This window comes from Panthera uncia (genome assembly GCF_023721935.1).
Source record: "Panthera uncia isolate 11264 chromosome A1 unlocalized genomic scaffold, Puncia_PCG_1.0 HiC_scaffold_16, whole genome shotgun sequence".
Taxonomy (NCBI): domain Eukaryota; kingdom Metazoa; phylum Chordata; class Mammalia; order Carnivora; family Felidae; genus Panthera; species Panthera uncia.
The window spans coordinates 9,321,354-9,344,875 of record NW_026057576.1 but is presented as its reverse complement, the minus strand read 5'-3'; the positions used below and the strand labels follow the sequence as shown (position 1 = coordinate 9,344,875).

At 42.5% G+C, this 23,522-nt stretch overlaps 2 long non-coding RNA genes across 2 annotated transcripts in view; both read left to right on the top strand.

Annotated features, from left to right (window-relative positions):
* The window catches only part of LOC125934104 (uncharacterized), a 105,632-nt gene that overhangs the window by 40,701 nt on the left and 41,409 nt on the right, over positions 1-23,522 (top strand). The gene's annotated exons all lie outside the window — the stretch shown is intronic.
* Positions 15,040-19,281, top strand: LOC125934105 (uncharacterized). The gene is made up of 2 exons (XR_007461220.1): positions 15,040-16,984; positions 18,917-19,281. It is a non-coding gene; the product is annotated as an uncharacterized LOC125934105 (long non-coding RNA).

Genomic DNA, 23,522 nt, shown 5'->3' with positions numbered 1-23,522 from the left:
TCCTGTTGTGGAACTTGCGGGTTCTTAAGGAGCCCGTAAGTCATGCTAAGGAGCCTGAACTTTATTCTGTCGGTGGCGGGGAGCCCAGTGAAGAGTTGTAAAACATGGGAATGGCGTGGGCAGCTCTGTGGTTCAGGTGGCTTGTTCTGGAAAGGGAGACCAGAATAGCCCACTTTCACCAGATGCTTATAATGCACCAAGCAGTCCTGTGAGCGTTTTACATGTGTCACCTTGCCGAAACAACCCTCCTGTTCACTGCGCAGGGAGATCACTGACACCCAGATTCAGTAGCTGGCCCAAGCGCACGGAGTCGGTGGCGGAGCAGGGACTCAGTCCCCAGCGATCCGACTACCCCACAGTGCCATTCTGTAGTTAGGTAGGTGAGAAGAGAGCGACCAGACTACAGGGGAGAGAGGCTGGTGAGCTGCCCCGGGGGGGGCGGAGCAGAAGGAGGGATGTCTGCGGGGGCTGCGGTAACAAACTACCATAAACTGTGTAACCTCACAACAGAGATTGATTTTCTTACAACTCTGGAGGCTAGAAGTCTGAGATGAAGGTACTGTCGGGATTGGCTTCCTCCTTCTGGGGAAGGACGGGCCCTCCTTCTGGCTCGTAGATGGTAGCCTTTCCTCGGCGTGTGCTTGTGGGGAGAGAGAGCAAGCTCTTCGGTGTGTCTTTTAAGGACACTAATCCTGTTGAATCGCGGCCCCACCGTTATGACCCCTTTTGACCTTAATTTCTTCCTCAGAGGCTTTGCCTCTCCAGATACAGTCACGCAGGGGACTTAGGGCTTCAATATGAATGGGGACCAGGGGAAACAGACATGCAGTCCATAAGAGCCACATTCCAGAAACCATCTAGAAGATAAACTGAGCACAAGTCGGTGACTGATTGGATGTGCGAAGGGAAGGAGAAGGAAGAGTCGAGGATGACTCAGGTTTCTCACAGAGGACACGGAATGAGGAGCGACTCTGTTGGGGGGGAGGACAGCTCAGTGGGGATGATTGTAAATCGGGAGCTCCTGGAAGGAGCCAGGAGCTAGCTGGCAGTGGTGATGGGAGGAGAGGCACCAGCACGTGGATGGCAGTGGAAGCCACGGGTCGGGTCACATCATGTAGAGAAAATACGTAGGGTGAAAAGGAGGCAGTGCTGCCAAGGATAGAAAAATACATGCCAGGTACACAAAAGAGAGACTTCAGAAATGAGAGACCTTGATGGTTGAATGCAAAGCAAGAGAGAATTTCAGACAATGGAGAATCTAACACTCAAATTCTGTAGCCTCTTGTGTGTCAGCTTTGTATTCTTAGGTGAGAAAAGGAAACAGTCACAGAATCGCAGCATTTCATCGCCTAATGGGACCAGAAGCATGATTTTACAATCTTCTGGCTCTACAAACAAGGAAGCTGAAGCCTCGCAAAGCCTAATGATTTGTCTCTTTTGTGGCGGGCACTGGCAGAACTAGAATTGAGGTCTCCCAGGCCTCTTGACGTCAATCCAGTGCTTCTAACAATATATCAAATGGAATCCATCGCTGTGGGCTTTGAAAATTAGGTCTAAGTTGTAAAAAAAATTCCACTAAATAAGGTGGAGAAAGACACGTCACAGTGTTACTACTATATGTATTTGGGGAGAGGAAGAAGTGGTATGTAAAATGTATGAAAACGTTATGTAAGAGGAGAGATTAATAGTGTTGGCCTTGGACAGTGATAAGAAAATGGACTCGTGGAAGAGAGCTTAGAGACAGGATGTCCCTACTACGTTTAGAGTGGAAATGCCACATTGACCGGGGGCGCCTGTTACACGCTGGGCACGTGGATTTTTTTTTGTTGTTGTTGCTATGTTTTGTTTGGGGGGAGGGAGGAGGCATGTTTTTAAATGTGACTCCTGTTTATGTTTTTCCTGTTGCTCACCCCGTATTAGATTTATGGTGATACTGTTGTTAGAAAATTGCTTTTAAGTCAGTATCTTCTTACGGTCTTGAAACTGACAGACCTCCTTGCGTATGGAGAAGAGTGACTGACTCTTCTACAGGATTTCAGAGCTGTCTTCAGCCATCTAGACCTGCCATAAGTGAAAATTTTCTGTCAGTAGTAGTTTACCTTGTAACTCAGTTGATGAAGGATTTTTGAGTATCTGCTGTAAATAAAGCACTGTGTTAAGCACTTCAGGTTGTATTAGTGAGTTGAACGGCATCCCTCTGTAAGACGAATAGAGCCTGTTGCAGGTAGAAACTGTGTCACATGAACCTTTGGACTCACAAATATCTTAATGATGTCAGTATTGTCAAGAGTGCTAGTGTCTTTTCTTCAGGACTTATGATTGGAAATACCTGAGCTCACTTGAGCGTATATTTATCACTTCCAAGTTTTAAAAAACAAACAAAAACTAAAGCAGGTTTAGCCACCAACTTGGCTTGTTATATCAATTGCTTTCTTGTCTCTTGAATGAATGAAACAAACATGAATTTGACTTAATAATACTATTTTTTCCACTTTATAACTCTGTAAGCAAATATTTAAAATAATAAGTATACTATACTATAAAGATACTCTTGCTTGGGGCGCCTGGGTGGCTCAGTCGGTTAAGCTTCCGACTTTGGCTCAGGTCATATCTCGCAGTTCATGGGTTTGAGCCCCACGTCGGGCTCTGTGCCGACAGCTCGGAGCCCGGAGCCTGCTTCGGATTCTGTGTCTCCCTCTCTCTCTGCCCCTCCCCTGCTTGTGCTCTGCCTCTTTCTCTCTCAAAAAATAAATAAACATTAAAAAAAAATTTTTTTAAAGATACTCTTGCTTTTTACTTCTGTTTTTGGTAGATTTTAATATATTGATTGAGATGGAATTATACAGAGTCCTAACTGATTCACTAACAGATACAACTTTGGTACCATTAACAGAATTTTTATGTGGCGCATGCATACATTATGTGGAAAAGAAACCAAACTCAGTATGTATAAGCATTATATAAAAGGACTAGATAGCATGCAGTTAGCATCATAAAAAGAATTTTCATGTGTAGTATAGTATAAATTTCTGCATCAGGGCGAGCCCTCAACAAAATTGTGAAATAGGTAAAGTGTAGCTTCAGAGGATAGCAGAATCTTGGCATAACTGGTAATATGTGTTATTCCAAACACGAAATCTGAAGGCATTTCATGAAAAGTTTGACCTATAATGCCACACCAGTTGAGACTTTCAGTAGAATGAGAGGCTTACCATAATTCTCTCAATATTCCCATCGTAGAGTAGTCCAAGGAAATGAGTAGGTTTCCAGTAAATGTTTACTAAATGACTGTGTTCTGTTTATTTTAAAACATTAAGAAATGTTGACTGCGGATTATATTAACGTAGTGCTATTATCATAAGAGGATTTCTTTAGCAACCATTCATTGGACATCATCTATGTGTGGATGCCGACCGTGTTGGCACTAGGAATACAGAAATGAGTAAGCTTCAAGCAGTGGGATTGGGAAGAGGGAAAGATGGAAGAGGGGAAAAAAACACTTGTAAACAGATACAATGAAGATTCCTGGTACGGTAAGAGAACTCCGAAGACAACTATAAAATAACAATGCAATAACGGAAATATCTACAGACAAAATATAGTTACGTCATTCTCAAAATAAACAGTGCTATGTGAGTCCAGAAGAGAAGTTAATTCCAGTTGAAAGTAGTAGTTCACAGGGCAAGTGACTTTTGCTCTTGGGCATCTCAAAACCACTTGCGTCCATTGGTGTATTCATTGCTTTCCCATTCCACCCGTCTGTCCTAGATCTACATGTCTGATAGTCTTGAACATGATCACTGATTCACCCCTGACCTGGAGTCTTCCTTTCGGGAGGTGCTAGAATCATTGGACTCTTGTCTTTTCTCCCTCTGGTATTAATCGCTATGGTTACATGAAGTTTTGAATAATTGACAGTTTTTGATGATAGATCTACTTTGTGCATACTCAAAAGCTTATCAAAAATATTTGAATATATCACATATAATTGCATATTTTAAATTTTGTTAAATTATATACAAAAAATGTCATCTTCAACAATTCACCCTTTTTTCCACATTGAAAAAAAGTCCAATTTTATCTAAAAACAGTACAGAAAATTGTAGAGCATACTATTCTAGAAAAGGTATCCTGGTTTGCAGTCACAACAGTGTCTTTATTTGAAATAATACTATTCTTCTAAGAATATATTTCTTTTAATTTGTGCTTATCTCTACAAAACCATAAAATTTTAGCACTACTGTAGAATTTCTAGAGAGTAGTACATTTCTGCTGCCATTTGGAGGAGCCTGCATCACAGAGTAATGAGGAGTTGAGTCTGACTTGCAAAGATGCCTCCATTTGAAATTCAGACACACACCCCCCCCCCAGAAGAATTATTAGTCAAATTCCCATAATTAATGAATTGTGTCTTCCACATTTCTCTGGAAATTTTTCTCAATCTAATACAAGTTACAATTACAAGTGATTATTTTGTAGAGGCTCTGATGACATTCTTACACCACTGAAACAGTAGATATTCTCAAAGCTGAAAGTGAAACTGTCAGCTCTTGGCATCGAGAGTTAACAAACTACTTAAGAGTTCTGTTGATTGATATCTAGGTAATTGTGAGATTAAACCAACAATGTGGGAGGCCTCCATGCTTTTCTAATGAAAACCACTTAAGTTTCGTTACAATCTGTGAAGCATAACCAGGGTCTCTTTTAATCCAAATTGTTAAGTAACACCTAGAAAAACTTATTCTCTAAAGTAGTTTTAGGAGTTAGGAAAAGCAGAAATAATATGAGAATTTCATTCCCATTTTCCTTGAACCATATACAGAGTTAACAAAGGATTAGCAAAGTTCGTCAGTATGAAGTTTTACCCAGCCGATCCCTTGCTTTGGTGAAATACTGGGAAAATATGTTGAGAAGTAGAAGGAAATGGGAGAGTCAAAGGAAGTTTCAGTTAGTGGAGATGCATTTAATCTTGCCATGATTGTAAAGTCGTGAATTCTAATTTTGCTTTTGCTAGTGTAAGGCTAATATATTTTACTTAATTAAAATTGTTATAATAAATACGCAGCCTAATTTCTATCCGCAAGATAGAGAATTTGCATTTAGAATGGCCTGCAACATTAAATAATTCTTATGCCTTTATAGAATGTAACTGAACAGTGTCTGAAGGCTAAGATGAATACTTTATCTCTGATGTGTCCTTGCCTGTTGCTGACGTGTTTGAGAAAAGAAAGGGATTTCCTAACTGGAGTATTTATTAACACTACTCACCCCTAATACTCATGAACCATCCTGGCATTGTTCCATGCCTGGTGACATCACATTCATCCTTAAGTTTTAACTCAATGTCCGTTCTTTGAAGTCATACTTACTTTCACATCATAAGCTTGCAGAACTCTGCCTGAAGCTATTTCATTTCCTCCGAAGTGACACCTGCTCTTTGGTTCATATCAATACAGACATAGTTTCAGGTGTGGCCTCATGGTCCCTACAGCCAGATTGATGATACAGTAAATTTACTAAGCAAATACAAGCAGGTTTTCATTAAATTATTTTTTTAATTTTTTTAATGTTTTTATTTATTTTTGAGACAGAGTGAGACAGAGCATGAACAGGGGAGGGGCAGAGAGAGAGGGAGACACAGAATGGGAAGCAGGCTCCAGGCTCCGAGCTGTCAGCACAGAGCCCTATGCGGGGCTCGAACCCACAGACTGTGAGATCATGACCTGAGCTGAAGCTGGACGCCCAACCGACTGAGCCACCCAGGCGCCCCTCATTAAATTATTTTAAAATCTATACATAACTCACAAGAAATTTTTGAATGTAAATAATAGCTACTAGAGTATAATGTTTAGAGCAATATAATGTAATATTTGTGAAATATAATGCTCAAATGTATTAGTTTTTCTTACTCATCTTGACATCTTTTCATTCTGTTTAGACAATCCCTGTCTTCTCTAGACTTGAATAGATTTAAATGCTTTTCATTACCCCGTTTGTGGCTTCAAAACCACAAAATACTATGCCGTCTGTTAAAAGTGGAGTTTTATTCTTCGTGAGCTTAATTGTCCAAAACAGAATGTAGTCATTTTTTTGCTAAGCCTGGAAGAGTGCTTTCCTACACTTCTGTTACTTCTAGAAGTTGTCAGAATTCCTACCTCATTTTTTGCCTGCCAATCAAAAAAAAAAAAAAAAAAATACAGAGGCACCTGGGTGGCTCAGTCGGTTAAGCATCCAACTCTTGACTTCAGCTCAGGTCATGATCTCGAGTCATGAGTTCGAGTCCTGCATCGGGCTCGGCACTGACAGTATGGAGTCTGCTTGGGACTCTGTCTCCCTCTCTCTGCGTCCCTCACTCCCCACTCTCCCTTTCAAAATAAATAAAAACTTAAAACGATATAGAATAAAATGTTAGTGTATGCCAAAAATTTCCATATTTCTAGTCAGAATGTGATTTTTCTATCACCTTCCAACTATTCTTACTCTTTTAAGTTTGCATTTATGAGAATATAATCTATAACGAATGCACACATCTATTCATGAGGCTGACTTTTGAACAAAACTATCTGTGAAGGGTCTACGATAGACTAAATTTTGAGAACATATATGTAAATCTTTTGAGGATATGACAAAAGTGCCTTTATTTAAGTAAGAGGGAATTAGGTGAAATCAGAACTCCCTCGGAAAATATGGAATATAGAATCATCTCCACGGAGCACGGGCCTTGTCTATTGGACGCGTCTTGGTAGAGTACCCAGGACAGTAGCACAAAAAGACGGGCATTTAAGAAAAGCTTTCAATAATACGGAGATGAACTTCTTTTGATATGAAGAAGTAACCAAAACTGCTCATATTCTCGTCGTCCTTATAAGTGTGGGAAGCAGAGCATTTAATACAGTGCTCGAACAAGAAAGCTGCACACAAAATCGGAAGTACACTGTGTGGAAAGATGGAGATTTATGGGGGCCCAATTACGTGTAGGGTATGTAAGTAGGGTGTGCGTGCAGACTGATTAAGTTAAGCGGTTGCTGAAATTACTTTCTGAAAGCTAAGTGATCATAAAAATAAAATGCAGAAGTTCGAAGGGAAAAAGTTACCTTAGACTAAGGAAAACGAGAACCCAGTAATGCGCTAAAGCAATTTTACAACACGTAGAAGTTTTCACCCACATCTAGAAATTCACAAGTGATTTTTTTTTTTTTTAAAGAATGAGAACTTGCATCATTTGTTGCTTTCTCTTTCAGTGTACTTGTTTAAGCAGAAGGGTGGCTTCTATGCGGTGCCTCAGACTTCTTTTTCACTCCCACTCTCTCTGCTTGTGAGTCATCAGGACCAGTGTGCTGTTGTCCTTCGCATACAAAGAAAATGCTGTTGACCCATTGTCTTAGTCAGGGTCAACAGGGCCAGGCTGCTGTAACAAATTATCATAGATGGAGTGGCTTCAACAACACACATTTATTTCTCACGGTTCTGGAGGCTGGAAGTCTGAGATGAGTGCCAGTGCGGTCAGGTTCTGGTGAAGGCCCTCTCCCGGTTTACAGACTGTTGTCTTCTTGCTTTCTGTGTCGTCTGTCTCGTGTCTCTTTTTTTTTAATGTTTGTTTTTGAGAGCGAGAGAGCATGAGTGAGGGAGGGGCAGAGAGAGAGGGAAACAGAGGATCCAAAGCAGGCTCCATGCTGGCAGCAGAGGGGCTCAAACTCACAAACCATGAGATCATGACCTGGGCCGAAATCAGACGCTTAACCAACTGAGCCACCCAGCTGCCCTTTGTGTCTTTTCTTGTAAGGGCACTAATCCGGTTCATGAGGGCTATAGCTATACCCTTAAGACCTAATTACGTCTCAAAGGCGCCACCTCCAAATATCATCACATTGGAGATGAGGACTTCAGCATGTGAATTGGGTTGGGGTGGGGACACACAAACACCCATCATCAGGATCAAGAAATGCACTGAATCTGTAATCATGTTCTGCTTTGTCCCATCTTCCTTCTAAAGGAAGCCCATGCATATATAAACTTCTTGGCAGGTTAGAGAACTGTGGATGGCTAGACTCTGCCTCTAGACCCATCTTCGTTTTCTCCAGTAAGCAAGGATGAACAAATATACAGAGATGAAATGCATGGCCTTTGACCCCTTTAGCACAAGAATTGATTCAAGTTGCCAGGTGCCTGGGTGGCTCAGTCTGTTAAGCCTCCGACTGTTGATTTCAGCCCAGGTCATGATCTCGGCTGGTGGGTTCGAGCCCCACGTCTGGCTCTGCGTTGACAGCATCGAGCCTGCTTGGGATTTCTCTCTCTCCCTCTCTGCCCCTCCCCCTGCTCTTTCTCTCTCTGTGTCCCTCTCTCTCTCTCAAAATAAATAAACATTAAAAAAAAAAACTGGGGTGCCTGGGTGGCTCAGTCAGTTAGGCATCCCACTTTGGCTCAGGTCATGATATCACTGTTCGTGAGTTCAATCCCCGCATCAGGCTCTCTGCTGTCAGTGCAGAGCCCTCTTTGGATCCTCTGTTCCCCTCGCTCTCTGCCTCTCCCTCGCTCACACACATGCACTCTTTCTCTCGCAAAAATAAATAAACATTAAAAATTTTCTTGAAATTAAAAGAACTGATTCAGGTTGTATACACTTGGTTTTGGTGTCTGAAAGCCTTCCTGTCTTTTTCTCCTCCCCCTTCCACAGCCTGTCTTGTGACCTGTGCTTATTATGTTCTTCATCCATCAGACCACACTCTCTGAAAGCAACGTAGGAAAGGCATTCTCTTAATTAAGAGCAGAGGCTTTGGGACTCCGACTCAGAGTAGCTTATGGCCTGGTGCTGCCACTTAGGAAGTATGTCCTCTCAAATAAGTGAGGCATTTAAATGACATTATTTTCTCATCTGTAAAATGGGTGCAATGCCTTCCTCACAGAATCCTGTAGAGATTAAACAAGGTTAAGCAAGTGGTTAAGTGTCTGGCTTCGGCCCGGGTCATGATCTCACAGTTCTTGGGTTCGAGCCCCGCTCTGACAGCTCAGAGCCTGGAGCCTGCTTCCCATTCTGTGTCTCCCCCTCTCTCTTTCTGCCCCTCCCCCACTTACACTCTCTCTCTTAAAAATAAATGCACATTTAAAAAATTTTAACAAGGTAGTGTTTTTAAAGTGCTCAGTGTATTCCGAGAAACGCACGCTAAATAACTAAAAATGAAAAAGGAACTAGGGTTGTTTACAGTAAGATTGATACATGTAGCTTGTAATGCATTGCCGCTCTCCAAAAAATTCACCCTTCTAATAGGGTATAATGACACAGTCTCCAAGTACGACATGAGGAGTACCGCACAGTTGGTAAACAAGGCTTTGTTTTAAAATCGCTTGTCCCACCAGCCCTGTAGACCTAGGCTCATGCCTGTTTTGCTGAATACAAAACTGCAGCCCTTCGTTAACCTCTTTGTGCTACTAAAGACATGGCCAGGTCCTAGGACGAACCATTGTTTTATAACCACTTTTTTTATACTGTGAATTAGTCTCCTAATGCTGCCATAACAAATCACCCACCAACTTCGTGGCTTAAGACAACATAAATTTATTCTTAACAGCTCTAGAGGCCAGAAGTTCAAAGTCAAGGTGTCAGCAGGATCGGTTCCTTCTGGAGGCTCTGAGGGAGAAACTGTCCCACGCGTGTCTCCTAGCTTCTGGTTGTTGCCCGCATTTCTTGGCTTGCGGCTGCATCGCTCCAGTCTCTGCCTCTCGTCTCACAAGGCCTTCCCCTCTGTCTTTCCCTTATAAGGACACCTGCCATTGGATTTAGGGCCCACTCTCAGTCCAGGGTGATCTCATTCAAGTTCCTCAATTTGATTATATCTGCAAAGACCATTTTTCCAAATCAAGTCACAAGACCATCATTCAACCACTATGTAAGAGACCGCTATGTAAGAGAAAGAACCAGAATGTGAGGCGAAAGAGAGGATGAAAAGGAAAGGAAAACTATACTTCCTGAAGATTCCACCCAGTGGGAATACTAGAGTAGAGCTTCGTTGCCAGTGTGGTCATGGAACCCTTCAAGATTAATTTTCTAGGCACAGCTAAACCTCTGCCCAGTGGGCAGGTCTTCATCTTCAGGGGCAGGTGAACTGCTGTTGGGATTTGTCCAGTTTTCTTTGTCAAATATGCCAGTACTGTTTAGTTTCCAGAGCCTATTAACTATATTTGGGAAAAGAAAAGAACAAGCAGTGGAGGTAGAAGTACGTGACGTGGTTTGGGCTTGAGAGCCATGATGGAACGTTCTAAGAAGCACCCGACTAAACAACATACCAACAGCCATCAGAACACCATGTTAGCCCCTTTTCAGCAGGAATGTACCTCGCCCCAGGCATGCGTGATTGGAAATTTGGCTAACAAGAAGATGGAGATGAGTATTCTTGATGCTTCGGGGCTTTGGCTCTGAATGGAGCTTGGGAATTGGCTACCAGTGCTGAATAAGGAAAGATAGGAAATTACTGCATTTTTTTTTTCCACCACAATAGTGTGACCTGTAACTGGAAAAAGGACCGTGCTAATACCAGGACCCGTTGCCCAAGACTTCAAAGTTTGAATAGTTGGCATCCTGGCACCTCTACCTAAAATGGTCTGGAGTAGTTGTTAGTTCAAGGACACCCAGGCTGTAAAGACTTGTAACTCCGTTTTGAAAAAATTTTCTACCAATATGCATAGCAGGCTGCCCACAAAAATAGCATTACACACATTTTTAAAATCAAAACTCATTTGTTCGTCAGATCTCCCGACCAAGATCTCCTCAAAGTTAATTACTACCTTGTTCCTTTTTGTATCTGTGGTTCCTGCCGCAGTGCCTATTGAGGAGGTGTTTAATCAGCCGATTATTTAGTATATTCCATCACTGCTCACCTTTTCAGTTGCTATGATTGATTTCCATAAAGATCAAAATATTGAGAAAGTAAATGACACGATCTAAATGCTGGATTCAAGAAGTACAACCACTTCATTTTTCAACATAACGTCCTGTTGACTTGGTAAGAAGAGAGAAATGCATGGTTTCAAGGAGAACATGTGTTGGTATAAATCAGATCAAGGTATCACTGCTTCAGAACCAGGGGTCAGCAAAGTATAGCCTGTGGGCCAAACCCAGCTCACTGCCTAATTTTGTATGGCCTGCAGGCTAAAAATAAAAATGGCTGTGCCCTTTTTAAACCGTTGGACAAAAATCAAAAAAAGAAAACTATTGCCTGAAAGTATATAAAATGCAGAAATTCCAGGGTCCACAAATAAAATTATATTGGAGCAGAGCTCGTTCCTTTATGCATCATCTATGGGCTACTCTTGCCCTACAGTGGTAAAGTTGAGTTGTTACAATAGAGACCATATGTGGCCCAGAAAGTCTAAAATATTTACTCTCTGACCTTTAACAGAAGTCTGGCATTCTGTCAACACCTGCCATGGTGCAGTGCCCATCAAAATGCTCATTTTGAGCCTCAGAATATTAAGAACTTGAGTTTGTTCCTCCGTCTGTAATTTGACTTCAGGAAATAGGGAGAAATAGGGATGCACCGTATCAGATAGCTGCCAAGCTTTCCCCCTGTGGACTGAGGAAGAGTGGACAGACACTGGCAAACTGGGCAGATGCTTCACGGTGTTCAGAAAATGATCAAGTATTGCTAGACAGGTGGGCCAAGGAGTGGTCCGAACAGGACACTGCCTCTGGCCCCGTTTACGTTGAACTCTAAATGCCACTCATGCCGGGAATGACTTCTAAATTGCCCTTGCGTCTTTGCAATGCAGCCCAAGGAGTGTGGCCCTGGAAGGAGCTTTCTGGTTGGCCGGCCCTAGGCCACATGTCCGTACCTGGTTGTCAGGGTATGGGTGAGGGAGGTACTTGTTCTCATTTGCTCGTTTTCAATTCGTCCCTCCCTGTATGATGCACAAAGAGAAGATTTCCCCCAAATAGGAAGCCATGCTAGGCAGCTAGAGAATGTAAATCAAACGTCTTATGTATCTTTGATCCCCTCCGTGTGGTCTGAGGACCAGCAGTGTCACCAGGCATCACCTGGGAGTGCAGTAGAAAGGCAGCCTCTCAGACCCATCCCCAGACCTACTGAATCAGATTCAGATTCTAACAAGGTTTCCAGATGATTTGTACGTGCATTAAAAATCGAGGGGCAGTTGGGTGGCTCAGTCGGTCAGGTGTCCGACTCTTGATTTCAGCTCAGGTTATGATCTCACGGTTCGCGATATCGAGCCCCACATTGGGCTCTGTGCTGACAGTGCTGAGCCTGCTTGAGATTCTCTCTCTCTCTCTCTCTCTCTCTGCCCCTCCCGCACTCTCTCTCTCAAAATAAATAAACTTTAAAAAAAGTAAAAAGTAATCTTCACAAGTATTTAGAAAAAAAATTGAGACGAGATCCAAATAAAATTCTAATTGGCAGGATTTCGGGCAATATTATGGAGTGAAAGGAAATACTCAGACAGTTTGGGGGCATATATTTTTGGCCTTGAGAGCTTACCCATAAACATGCCAGCTCTATCCAGGAACCTACTCACCTAGGCTAGGCCTGCTTTTTGGTATCTTCCTTTCTTAAACCCTCAGGATTTAAAACCTCCAAAATTATAGCATTTCCCATGGCAGTGCACCAAGAGTCCCGACAGTGAAAATGGACAATGAGGGAGCAGGGGGCTGTTTGCAAGTGATGGCTTGCCTGTGTGGGTCACAGGGCCAAAAGTGAGTTATTGACCTAATATAAATTCAACACCAGAAGTTTAACATGACCCCAATCATAGTTGAGATTCAAGTCCCCAGCTCTGTCACTTATTTTGTGATTTTGTTAAATTTTTTTTATTTACTTATTATTTATTTATTTTGAGAGAGAGAGAGAGAGAGAGAGAGAATGCACCCACGTGAGTAGGGGAGGGGCGGGGCGGGGGGGGGGCAAGAGAATCCCAAGCAGGATCCCCACCGTCAGTACTACTTGGGGCTCAATCCCACGAACCATGAGATCATGACCTGAGCCGAAATCAAGAGTGGGGCACTTAACCAACTGAGCCACCCAGGAGCCCCTATTTTGTGATTTTGATATAACTTAACCTTCCTGAGCCAAGATTTTCTTGTCTCTAAAATGGGGATAATAGTATGGCGATAGTCTATGTGAAGGAGATACCGCCATGTGTAGCAAGAACTATGCACTCCATGAATTGTAGTCATTATTTGTTTTAATTTGCAGCATTAGGTGACCATTTGGTTAACCAAAGCCTTAGAGCTTACTAACTCATTTTGCAGTAGAATTGTTACAACTCCTAAAGCTGAGTAATTCCTGCTGAGTTTTAGGATTACAGATATTTAGACATTCAGTTTCTACTTCTGTCTCCAGTTTCTGTCACCATGAGGCATCATAGAATACACTTGTTTGTTATACCATCGGGTCAATTTGATAAATTGCAATCATGAATATTAGAGGGATAAAAGTACATATTTGAAAAACTGCTGAGTGTACTAAGTGTATTCTTTAAATACGACTCCTGGAAGATTGCCACACTGACTACAATAGAAAAATCTCAGCAGAACCTATCTGTAGGACAGAAACGATTACTCTTAATTATCCTAAACCTACTAAAATTTACTTCCAACCATTTTCAGAACTGAAGAAAAACATCTTTGCAAGCACAGGACAGTGGTTGGTATGTTAGGCATGTGCTATCCTAATCATTTGTCTCCATTTCCTTTGAGAATCTATCACCTCGGTAAAATCGATCCTTTAAAAATGTGAATCGGATTTATTCCCACAGCTAAAATGTTTTGGGCACAGTGCCCCTGAAGTTATTAAAATAAACTCTTTATTGAAAAGCAAGATAGGTTTTCCAGTTACTATTTTAATTTTTATTGCCTTGTAAATTAAAGAAGAACGCAGTTATAGAGTAGAAAACCAGCTAATAAAGCTTAAAGAAGTTGTTTATAAATGAACTGGATACATAAAATCCTCCAACCATATCTCGGTTAGCAGTGAGGTGTCTTTATCCTCCATTGATTAATACACTTGCTCTACGCAACACTTGCGTCAAAGACACCCCTAACATGAAGGTCCTACGTTCCTGTTGGCTCAAATCTAAATGTAGATTTGCAAGAAAATTACTAGCCTTTGAAGCACATGGCTATGATGTACCAAATCAAAGAAAATATTTTATTATTAACACCCAGGCAATATTATTACTATTGGCCAGGAAGTATAAGGGGACAGACACCCTGTCAGAAATTAAATTTGTGGGGATTTTTCCCCTGTTCTTTAACAAGAAAACGTCTAAATGCTTTTACAAATGCAGGGATCTCTTTTGACCTTGAAGCAAATCTTTTCTAGTAAAATATGCTTGAGAATTGCCCTTAGAATGCACGGCTAGTAGACTTCTTGCTATGCTATGGCTGCTAGGGGGGATTTTATGTATGTGTGTACACACACACACACACACACACACACACACGTGTGTGTGTATATATATATATATATTTTTTTTTTTTTTTTTAGAAAAAAAAAAAAGGAGAGGGACAGAGAGAGAATCCCAGGCAGACTGCATGCTCAGTAAGGAGCCCAACACAAGGCTCGATCCCACCCCCCTAGGATCATGACCTGAACTGAAATCAAGAGTCAGACGCTCAACCCACTGAGCCACCCAGGCATCCCATCATAACTGCACTTCTTAAATGCCTTAGAAGGGCGGTCTGCGCTCCGTTTCCACTCACACACTTCCTCACTCTTACTCCTCAACCCAACGTCCTCTGTCTTCTTTCCTACTACTCCACTTTGTTCTAGCAGGGTCTTGAGAGACTTCCTCCTCACCAGTTGGTTGGTGTTTGACAGCAGGCTCACTGTTACGCATTCGTCCTTCCTTTTCGATACCTTATCTTCCCTTGGCTTCCCTGAGTCCCCTTTCCTACTTCCCTGCTGACAGTTGCTTAGTCTCCTTTGCAAGCGTCTCTTGTGTTCCTCAGGAACCTTCCTGGTCCTTTTCTCATTCATCACACAAAGGCTGGGTAATCCCAGCTACCTCCATTACTTTGATACCATCAGATAGAGCTTCCTCCTCACTCTGAGTTCCACAGGCGGGGAAGTTGTTGACATCCCCACCTTTGTGAAATACTCTCTTCTGTTGGGTTCCCTGATTCCAGAATGCCTTGGTTTTCTTTCTATTTTCTTCAGCAAATATTCCTCAGTCATCTTAAATCTGTCACTTTCCTACTTAAAACACTTCATTTGTTTTTAAATTCCGTGAGTTATAAATTCAGTGGTTATCAGACTCCTCCTCACTTCTCCAGATGCTTCTCCAGATAGCTCTAGCTATCCTCATCTTACTGATTTTTCCTTTCTTCAGACACCCTGCTCCTGGTCTCTTGCTCCTTATATATATAACTATATGACATGAAGCCAGTTCTAATTTATGAACCCTAGCCTCTGCCGGCCTGCGTAGTTATTCCAAATTTCCATCACTCTTCAGGCCTTCAGTATCATTACCACTATCCTATCTCCTACCACTGTGCCACCTGCTTCATGGGGGTGGGGGTGGGGGGAAGAAAAGAAAAACAGAATGAGGCCTTCATACCAGGATTTCCTCAGCCTCTTCCTTGATACTTAGAAATATACCTGCATGGGAACCTACCCACTCTTCCTTATTTTTTGTCCCAGGGAAAGAAATGTGCTTCCACTTATTGAAGCCCAATCCAGTCCCTTCCTGACTTTTCAGGAATGTGTTCTACTTGTTGACATTGGCTTTTGTCTCCAGTAGTTTTGTCCATTGTTATACTCTTACACTCCTTGGAAAAGAGGAGTCCCTTGATTCCACATTTCCTCCTAGCTACTGACCTAGCCGTGCTTCCTTTCAGAATCAGGTTTCTTGAAAGAGAGGCCTGTAATTGGCTATCCCCACTTCCTTATGCCTGTTTGGTTCCCCAACCCACTGCCATTAGCTTCTGTTCCCCAGACGCCAGTGAAATGGTTCCTGCTAACTTGCCAGTAAGTTTCACGGTTTCCAAAACCAGTGGACAGTTTTTGTGTTTTTTTTTTTTAATCTTTACCTTATGTTGTGCTTCTGTAATATTAGACACCGCTGACCACCCCTCCTTGGACCTGTCTTCTCCTTTGATGGACGTGATCCTACTTTTCTCTGGTACTTCTCTGATCTTCTCAGCTTTTTCCTTTGCAGGCTCTTTGGGGCTCGTCTTTATTCACTTGTTCGTTTAGCAGATATTTATTGAGCTGGACCCTGGAGCTGCAGTGAGGGGTAGAATATAATCCCTGCCCTCATGGAGTTTGTAGCGTACAGGGAATGAGAGACCATTGAATAATCACGCTAGTAACCATAGACCATTATGAATTCCGGTAAGTGCTGTGAGAGCGCGAATCAGGGGCCTGATCTAGTTTTGGGGTACCTGAGGGTTGACGCAAATAGGTGTCATCCATCATACTGTACTACTTTTCTTACCTTGTCAAAATATGAAATTTTGGTGAATGAATGCATATTCCTCTTCGTCATACCCTTAATTATTTAATAACTGTCAGTCACGTACGCTTTCACAATCTGCTGTTTCCAAATGGAGATATTTTTAGTCTTTTTATGTACAGTCTCTGCTGCCTATTAGTAGTTATGTAGAGACTTGGGGCTTAAATACATTTTTGTAAATTTTCTTCAGTTCCCTACTGCCTTCCTTGAGCAGCAGTAGAAGTCCACGGCATTCCAGGTGCCCGTCTCTTTGAAACTGCATTCCATCCCCTGTCTTAAAAATTGGATTTACACATGTAGCTTTCTAAATTTAGATCTTGTGCGTCAAGAGTAGACAGCCTACTACAGGCACATCTATACCACTCCTTTTTAGTATGCCGTATTGTTGAGGAGGTGTGGACGGTCCGGACCTGACCTCCGTCGTTTCATAATTGTGACAAATGACTTGGATGTGCTGCCCAAGGAAGCGCTGCGAATCGGCATCAAAACCCTGGCAATCTGGCTGAGATTGGGGGTTTAACCTGTAAATCCATTGTTTGGTCGGTGGTCATTGTCATGGCAAGAAGGCAGTTCTCCCCTGGTGCCCTTGACTAGCCGGTCTGAAAGCGAAAGCAACTAGCCTTGGGGAGGGGCAAGTGCCTAATCTATCCTGGGAGGGAATGAGCTCAAGCAGTGGTTCTCAGCAGGGAAGGATTTTGCTTCCCACCCCTGAGTACATTTAGCCACATGTGGGAACATGTTTGATTCTCCTGACTGGGTGGGTGCAGCTGGCCTCTAGGTAGAGATAGAGGCCGAGGATGTTGCTAAACATGCAAGGCAGGAGACAGACTCCCACAGCACAGAATCGATCTGGTCTGCAATGCCAAGGCTGAGAAAAAATCACAGGGTTGGAAAATCCTAATTTAAGGAGTGATGGAAATATAATAATTTAGTAACTTTGCACCACAGGTGGATGCGGCAAACATCCTCTTATTTCTGGCGAAGCACTCAAAAGCTATTTTTAATTAAAAAAAAAAAAAAAAAAAAAACATAGATTCAGAGTTCTGAGGAAATGTGTAGGCTAGTCATTCAACTACGGGCCACGTGCCGGGATTTCCACTCTCCACAAGCCTTGGTGCCTGCCCTCAAGGGCATAATCCAGTCGGCAGTAGTAGTCTTTAAACTTGAAAGTGCATCAGAATCTCCGAGAGGCTTGTCAAAATGCATTGCTGCCCGCCCCCCCCACCACCAGAGTTTCCGATTCAGTAAGTAGGTAGGACCCAAGAATCTGCATTTCTAACAAGCTCCCAAGCACTGCCAAAGAAGCTGGTCCAGAATAACACTTTGAGAACCATTGCACTAAGTTGTGCAAACACCTGTGGTTTTGTTACGAGCTGCATCCTTGTGTTTCCCCCCACACCCACCCCGCACCCCGCCCTCAGATTATAGTTTGAAATCTTAACCTCCAGTGTGATCATTTTAGGAGGGAAGGCCTCTGGGAGGTGGTTGGGTCACGAGGGTGGAGAGCGTACCCTTTTAAGAAGAGGCAGAAGAGAGCTGCTATTCCCCTGTCTCTGCTCTTTGCCTGGTGAAGACACAGAACAAGATGGCCACCTGGAAATCAGGATGAGGGCTTTTGCCAGAAATCTATCAGGCTGGCATCCTGATCTGGGACTTCCAGCCTCCGGGATGGTGAGAAATAAATGTTTGTGGTTTAAGCCACACAGTCTATGGCAATTCGTTAGGGCAGCTGAGCTAAAACAGATTTTGAGGATTAACATTTGGAGTAATGGTGGACACTTGAAAGATTGAATTGTATGTGTCAGAATGTCTTGGGTTGTAGGAAGGAGGATTTCGTAGCCCATGGCTGCTGAAGGCGGACTTGGTGTTTCCGTGAGAACTGGTGCTGTTGCTAAAAGCCCAGCTGTTTTCATTTCTAGTTCTCTAAAGCCAGCAAGGTGGTACATTTTTTCATCTTAAAAAAAATGTTTATCTCTTTTCTATGTGAATGATGTGTTCATTTCAATTGTCTTTTCATATATTTCTCCTGAGGTCTTGGTGAGCAAATGATTTTCAACTCCACCGTTTTGGCTAACAGTGAGACGCGAGATGTAGACACTAGTCCTTAAAATTCAGCACGGTTCAGTTTTGCCAGGCAAACATAAACTTGGGTGGCATCAAATTATAGAGAACACAGTATCTAGAATATTTTATTTGATCATTTTTACATCTTCACGGAGGAAGGTAGTCGGGCAATCAAGGTAGCAAATCTCAAGCGAGCGAGGGTTAAGTTTCCAGGTTGCCACAAGTCAGAATTGACAAGAAAAGCTTTCCCTTCCATATTTGCTCCAAGGGAAAGGCAAGAGGCAGCAACTCAAATTCTTGTTCCCTACATTATCCTTTTTTTAATAGCTTTTGCATCGGCTTGATTTTTGGAAGTTGTATGATGCTAATTTAGGTATATATGTCATTACAGTTTTAGCCTGGATCCTTCGCAGGCATACACAAGATACGCCAGACATGTGAAAAGGGGAGGGAGCGAGCCAAGCACTGGAACCTCTGGGGCACTGATGTAACAATATTCCAAACTCAAAACCCACTTCAACACCTACCAAACTGATGGACCTGCGTTTCAAGTCCATCTCTGAATGTGGAGGAATACCCCTCCTTCCTGCCCCTCACCCTGAGGTTCTCTGTTCCGCCCAGAACTGTATTCGATATAATTCCCAAGGGGAGACATAGAACTGATGGACAAAAGACTAAAAAAAGAGAGTTTGACTCAGTTTGACTCTTATATAACAATCAGCTTTGCTGTGGTTAATAACATTGACTTGGCACAGAGGCATTCTTTTCTCTGGATGTGTTTTTGCAAAGGCTGGCGGTTCAGGAAGTAGAGTGGTAGTTAGAGCATTGGGTTAGACGACCTCCAACAGCCTCTAACTCCAGGGCGAATCTATAAATCTAGGATTCTTTGGTCAGCGTTAATTGGAGCACAGCCATGGACAGAGCATCGCATTAGGCACTGGGCATATACAAGAGACATAAAGCGTGGTCTTTGCCTTCAAGAGGTATATTGGGGCACCTGGGTGGCTCAGTCGGTTCAGCATCGCACTTTGGCTCAGGTCATGATCTCGCGGTTTGTGGGTTTGAGCCCCACGTCACGCTCCGTGCTGACGGCTCAGAGCCTGGAGCCTGTTTCAGATCCTGTGTCTCCCTTTCTCTCTACCCCTACCCCACTCGTTCTCTGTCTCTGTCTCTCAAAAAAAGAATAAACGTTAAAAAAAATTAAAAAGTACACACACACACACACACACACACACACACACACACAAAGCAAATAACAGTGCAAAATAATATAGACCATTATTTTTCAGTCCTGGATCTGGTGCTGAGGATCCTATGATTAAGTTTTGAATTAAATTTTTAGAGATCACATTATTTCGACTGATATACAGCAGCCAATGCATTTTTTTACTAGAGTTGGGCAATTTATTTCCCTTGAACACTGCTTGAGTCAAAAAGTAAAGGTGAAAACATGGAAAAAGGTAACCTTAAAAATATGTGGGCTTCCGTGCAAATTTTATTAGCTTACGAAAACAAATTGTACGATTATTCTTCCCCATTACACACATTTGAAAACTTTACCTAAAATCATGAAAAGCTATGATGTTACAAAACATCAGAATAAGAAATAATTTGTTTTTATTTTGTTATGTAAGTAAGTTGATTTTAGTGTCTTGAGAACTCAATAAATTGTAATGTGTACTCTCTAAAGACTCACTTGTGCCTTCTGCTTATTGACAGCTATGGAGGAAGCTTCCAATAGTTGCTTTTTCGGAGGTCTTTGTGACTTTCTGACACTTTTCCTGTTGAGAAAGTAGACTCTTTCTTTTGAATAATTCTCATTTCCCACTAAGTGCATAAACAGCCTTGAGTATTTTGTGAGATCCATACAGATTAACATTTCAGGCACAATAATCCTTATACATTCTAGTTTGGCTATACATTGTATGCATAGTCCTTACACATACTAGATTATGGTAATGACATGAAGGTTTTGAATTAAGAGCACTTTCGAGGTCCCAAAGCTTTGAAAATCTTAGGTAGAAGTAAGACGACACATTCCTCTGAGGTATCGAGGTCATACTAGTTTTCTTAAGTATCCATCTACAAGTTGAGAATTTCTTCCTGAAATTTAGATTTAATATATCCCAGTATATTGTGAAATGTGGTTTGTCTTTTCGCAAATTTAGGATGATTATTTTAAAAAATAATCCGGGACATTGTTTATTAGGGTAAGAGTGTGTTCAGTGCATTGGCTAGAATTTTGGTTGCTAATGAAAGTGACTAAAATTAGCCAGTGCAAAAAGAGGGTTGGAGGTAGAAGAATGCAGCTGGGCCTCAAGAAGGAAATAGACCCTAGAACTAGAAGGCATCAAAACTCTGAAAAGTTCTTGCTCACGTCCTCTCTGTCTCTTGTCTCTGCTTCTTCACGAAGTATCATAATGAAGCACTATGCTTCATATTTGCCCCTTTCTATAAACCAGATTTGCTGTGCTTGTTCCTCGATGTGGCAAAGTGTGGCCGGCCACTCCACAGATCCTGGATTTCATTTTATAGCTAAAGCCATATGTGAGGCGAACCGCCTCTTTCTTGATCTCAAATTCAATTTCCCCAGATAAAGAATCTACTCATAGTTTAATTAGCTATAGCATGAGGGGGAGGATCACAAAGTCTCCTAGTAAAAATGTGGACGCGTAAGCTCACTTCCAAGGAGCTGAGGGGAGGAGTAGTAAGTTTTAAGGGAAATAGGAGTAAACTTTAAGAAGTAGCGAGATAGCTCCTCGCTGGGCAGGCATCCAACGTGCTTTATTATAGTCAAGTACTACTCTAGAAATTTATGTATGTCTTTATACACACATGTACACACACACACACATATCGGGGGAGGGAATTTCTAATTTCTAATGATCAGAGTCCTGCACGGTATTATTATCTTCATTATAAATAGAGGAAAGTAAGGCTGAGAGGTGAAATTAACCAGCTCAAGATCATAGGTAATGAATGACCGAACTTAGGTCCAAATTCAAGTCTGCCTAGTCCTAAGCTTGTGTTCTGTTCACCTTACCACACTCTGTCAGTCTGGGCTCTCCTGCAGGTAGCTTGTTGGAGGATGTGAGCAGGTTATGAGAAACAGAAGGATGACCCCAGGAAGGAGGGAAAGCCAATCCAACGTTCCTGTTTTAAAATTGACAGCCGTTACGAATATCTGCTACTTGGTCCTACAACAGCTTCTGAGGAAACTTGCAAAACGCATCTCAGAATTGGCCACCCTGGAGATCAAAACCGGGGAAGCATTTTTCACGGTCCCTCCGTGGTCAAGGGTGGCCCGACAGACCTTGACGGCCTGGTTTCCAGATCGTGTGTGTCTGAGGGCCTAGCGGTTCCATGGGAGTCCTTTGCCACCACACCAGTGTAGCCCTGGGGCCAGACAGGAGTTTGCAGCACAGGCTCAGAGTAAGGTGCTGTCGGATTGCATCTGCACAAGGCTGACAGAAGCCTGTACAGGACTGGACACCAGTGACACTTTTGAAATAAGAGGCGAAACTGGGAAGACATTGACCAGTTATAAAGGGAATGTAGAATGAGGATCGTGAATGTCACCATTCACTTATTCATTCATTCATGCATTCATTCATTCATTCGGCCATTCAGCCAACAACTAATGCCAGGCAGTATATGAAGTGCAAGAGAAACTGAAATGAGTCTAGTTGAGTTCCAGATACTAACAAAAAAAAGAAACAGACAAAATGATGGAATGTGGTGAGTGCTTCAATGCTAAAAGGTAATAAAAATACAGAGGTGAGACATCCGACACATTGTGCGTGTGTGTGCGCGTGTGTGTGTATCTGCGTGTGTGTGTTAGGACGTCATGTCCTTTTACTAATCCTTAGTCTTAAAACATAAATAATAATAGCCACTTGGGAAATTGGGGAGAAATTTACTGACTGTATGTTCCAATTAAATTTTAACATTTTCATATTACATTTCGCAAGTGAGAATATAGTGTTTTGGTTGTGTAAGAGAATGTCCCGTTTTTAGGAAATACATACTGAAGAATTTAAGAGTAATGTGTCAGGGCTCCTGGGTGGCTCAGTTGGTTAAGCGTCCAGCTTCAGCTCAGGTCATGATCTCACGGTTCATGGGTTCAAGCCCCACATCGCGCTCTGTGCTGACACCTCAGAGCCTGGAGCCCGCTTCAGATTCTGTGTCTCCCTCTCTCTCTGACCCTCCCCTACTTGTGCTTTGTCTTTCTTTCTCTCTCTCAAAAATAAATATTAAAATTTTTAAGTAAAGTGTCATAATGTCTGCAACTTTTTTTTTTTTTAATGTTTATTCATTTCTGAGAGAGAGAGATTACAAGCAGGGAAGGAGCAGAGACAGACAGAGGGAGACACAGAATCCGAAGCAGGCTCCAGGCTCCGAGCTGTCAGCACGGAGCCCGACGCGGGGCTCGAACTCACGAACCATGGGATCATGACCTGAGCCGAAGTCAGAAGCCCAACCAACTGAGCCACCCAGGGTCCCCTGCAACTTACTCATAAAAGATTCAACAAAAGTAAATATGTGTATGGCAGCCGGGGGAGAGCAAATGAACATAAATGTGGCAAAACGTTCACAGCTGATAAATACAGGTGGAGGCTTAATGAGTGTTTATGTACTGATCTTACAACTTTTTGAAATTTTCCCCCCCCAAAAAAAAAGAAAACTGGAGGGAAAAGTTAATTAATTGGGAGCCATGGGCAGGAGTTGGGAGGGGGTGAAGAGGAGGGGTCTAGGATGAGATTGTGACAGACACCGGGGCGTGAGGAAGCTTGGGGCTTTTCAGAAATTTCGAATGGTTAGGTATGACTGGAACAGAGACAGCTGATGGCAGGGACATGGCGAAAGTGAGGTGGGACAAGGCGGTGAGCTGTGCGAGCACGTGGGCGCTGCTTCCTGAAGGCCTCGGGCTGACCTTGAGAGGTTCCACGCATCTTTTGTGTTTTAGGTTGATCACATCAGCGTCAATTTAACAAGAC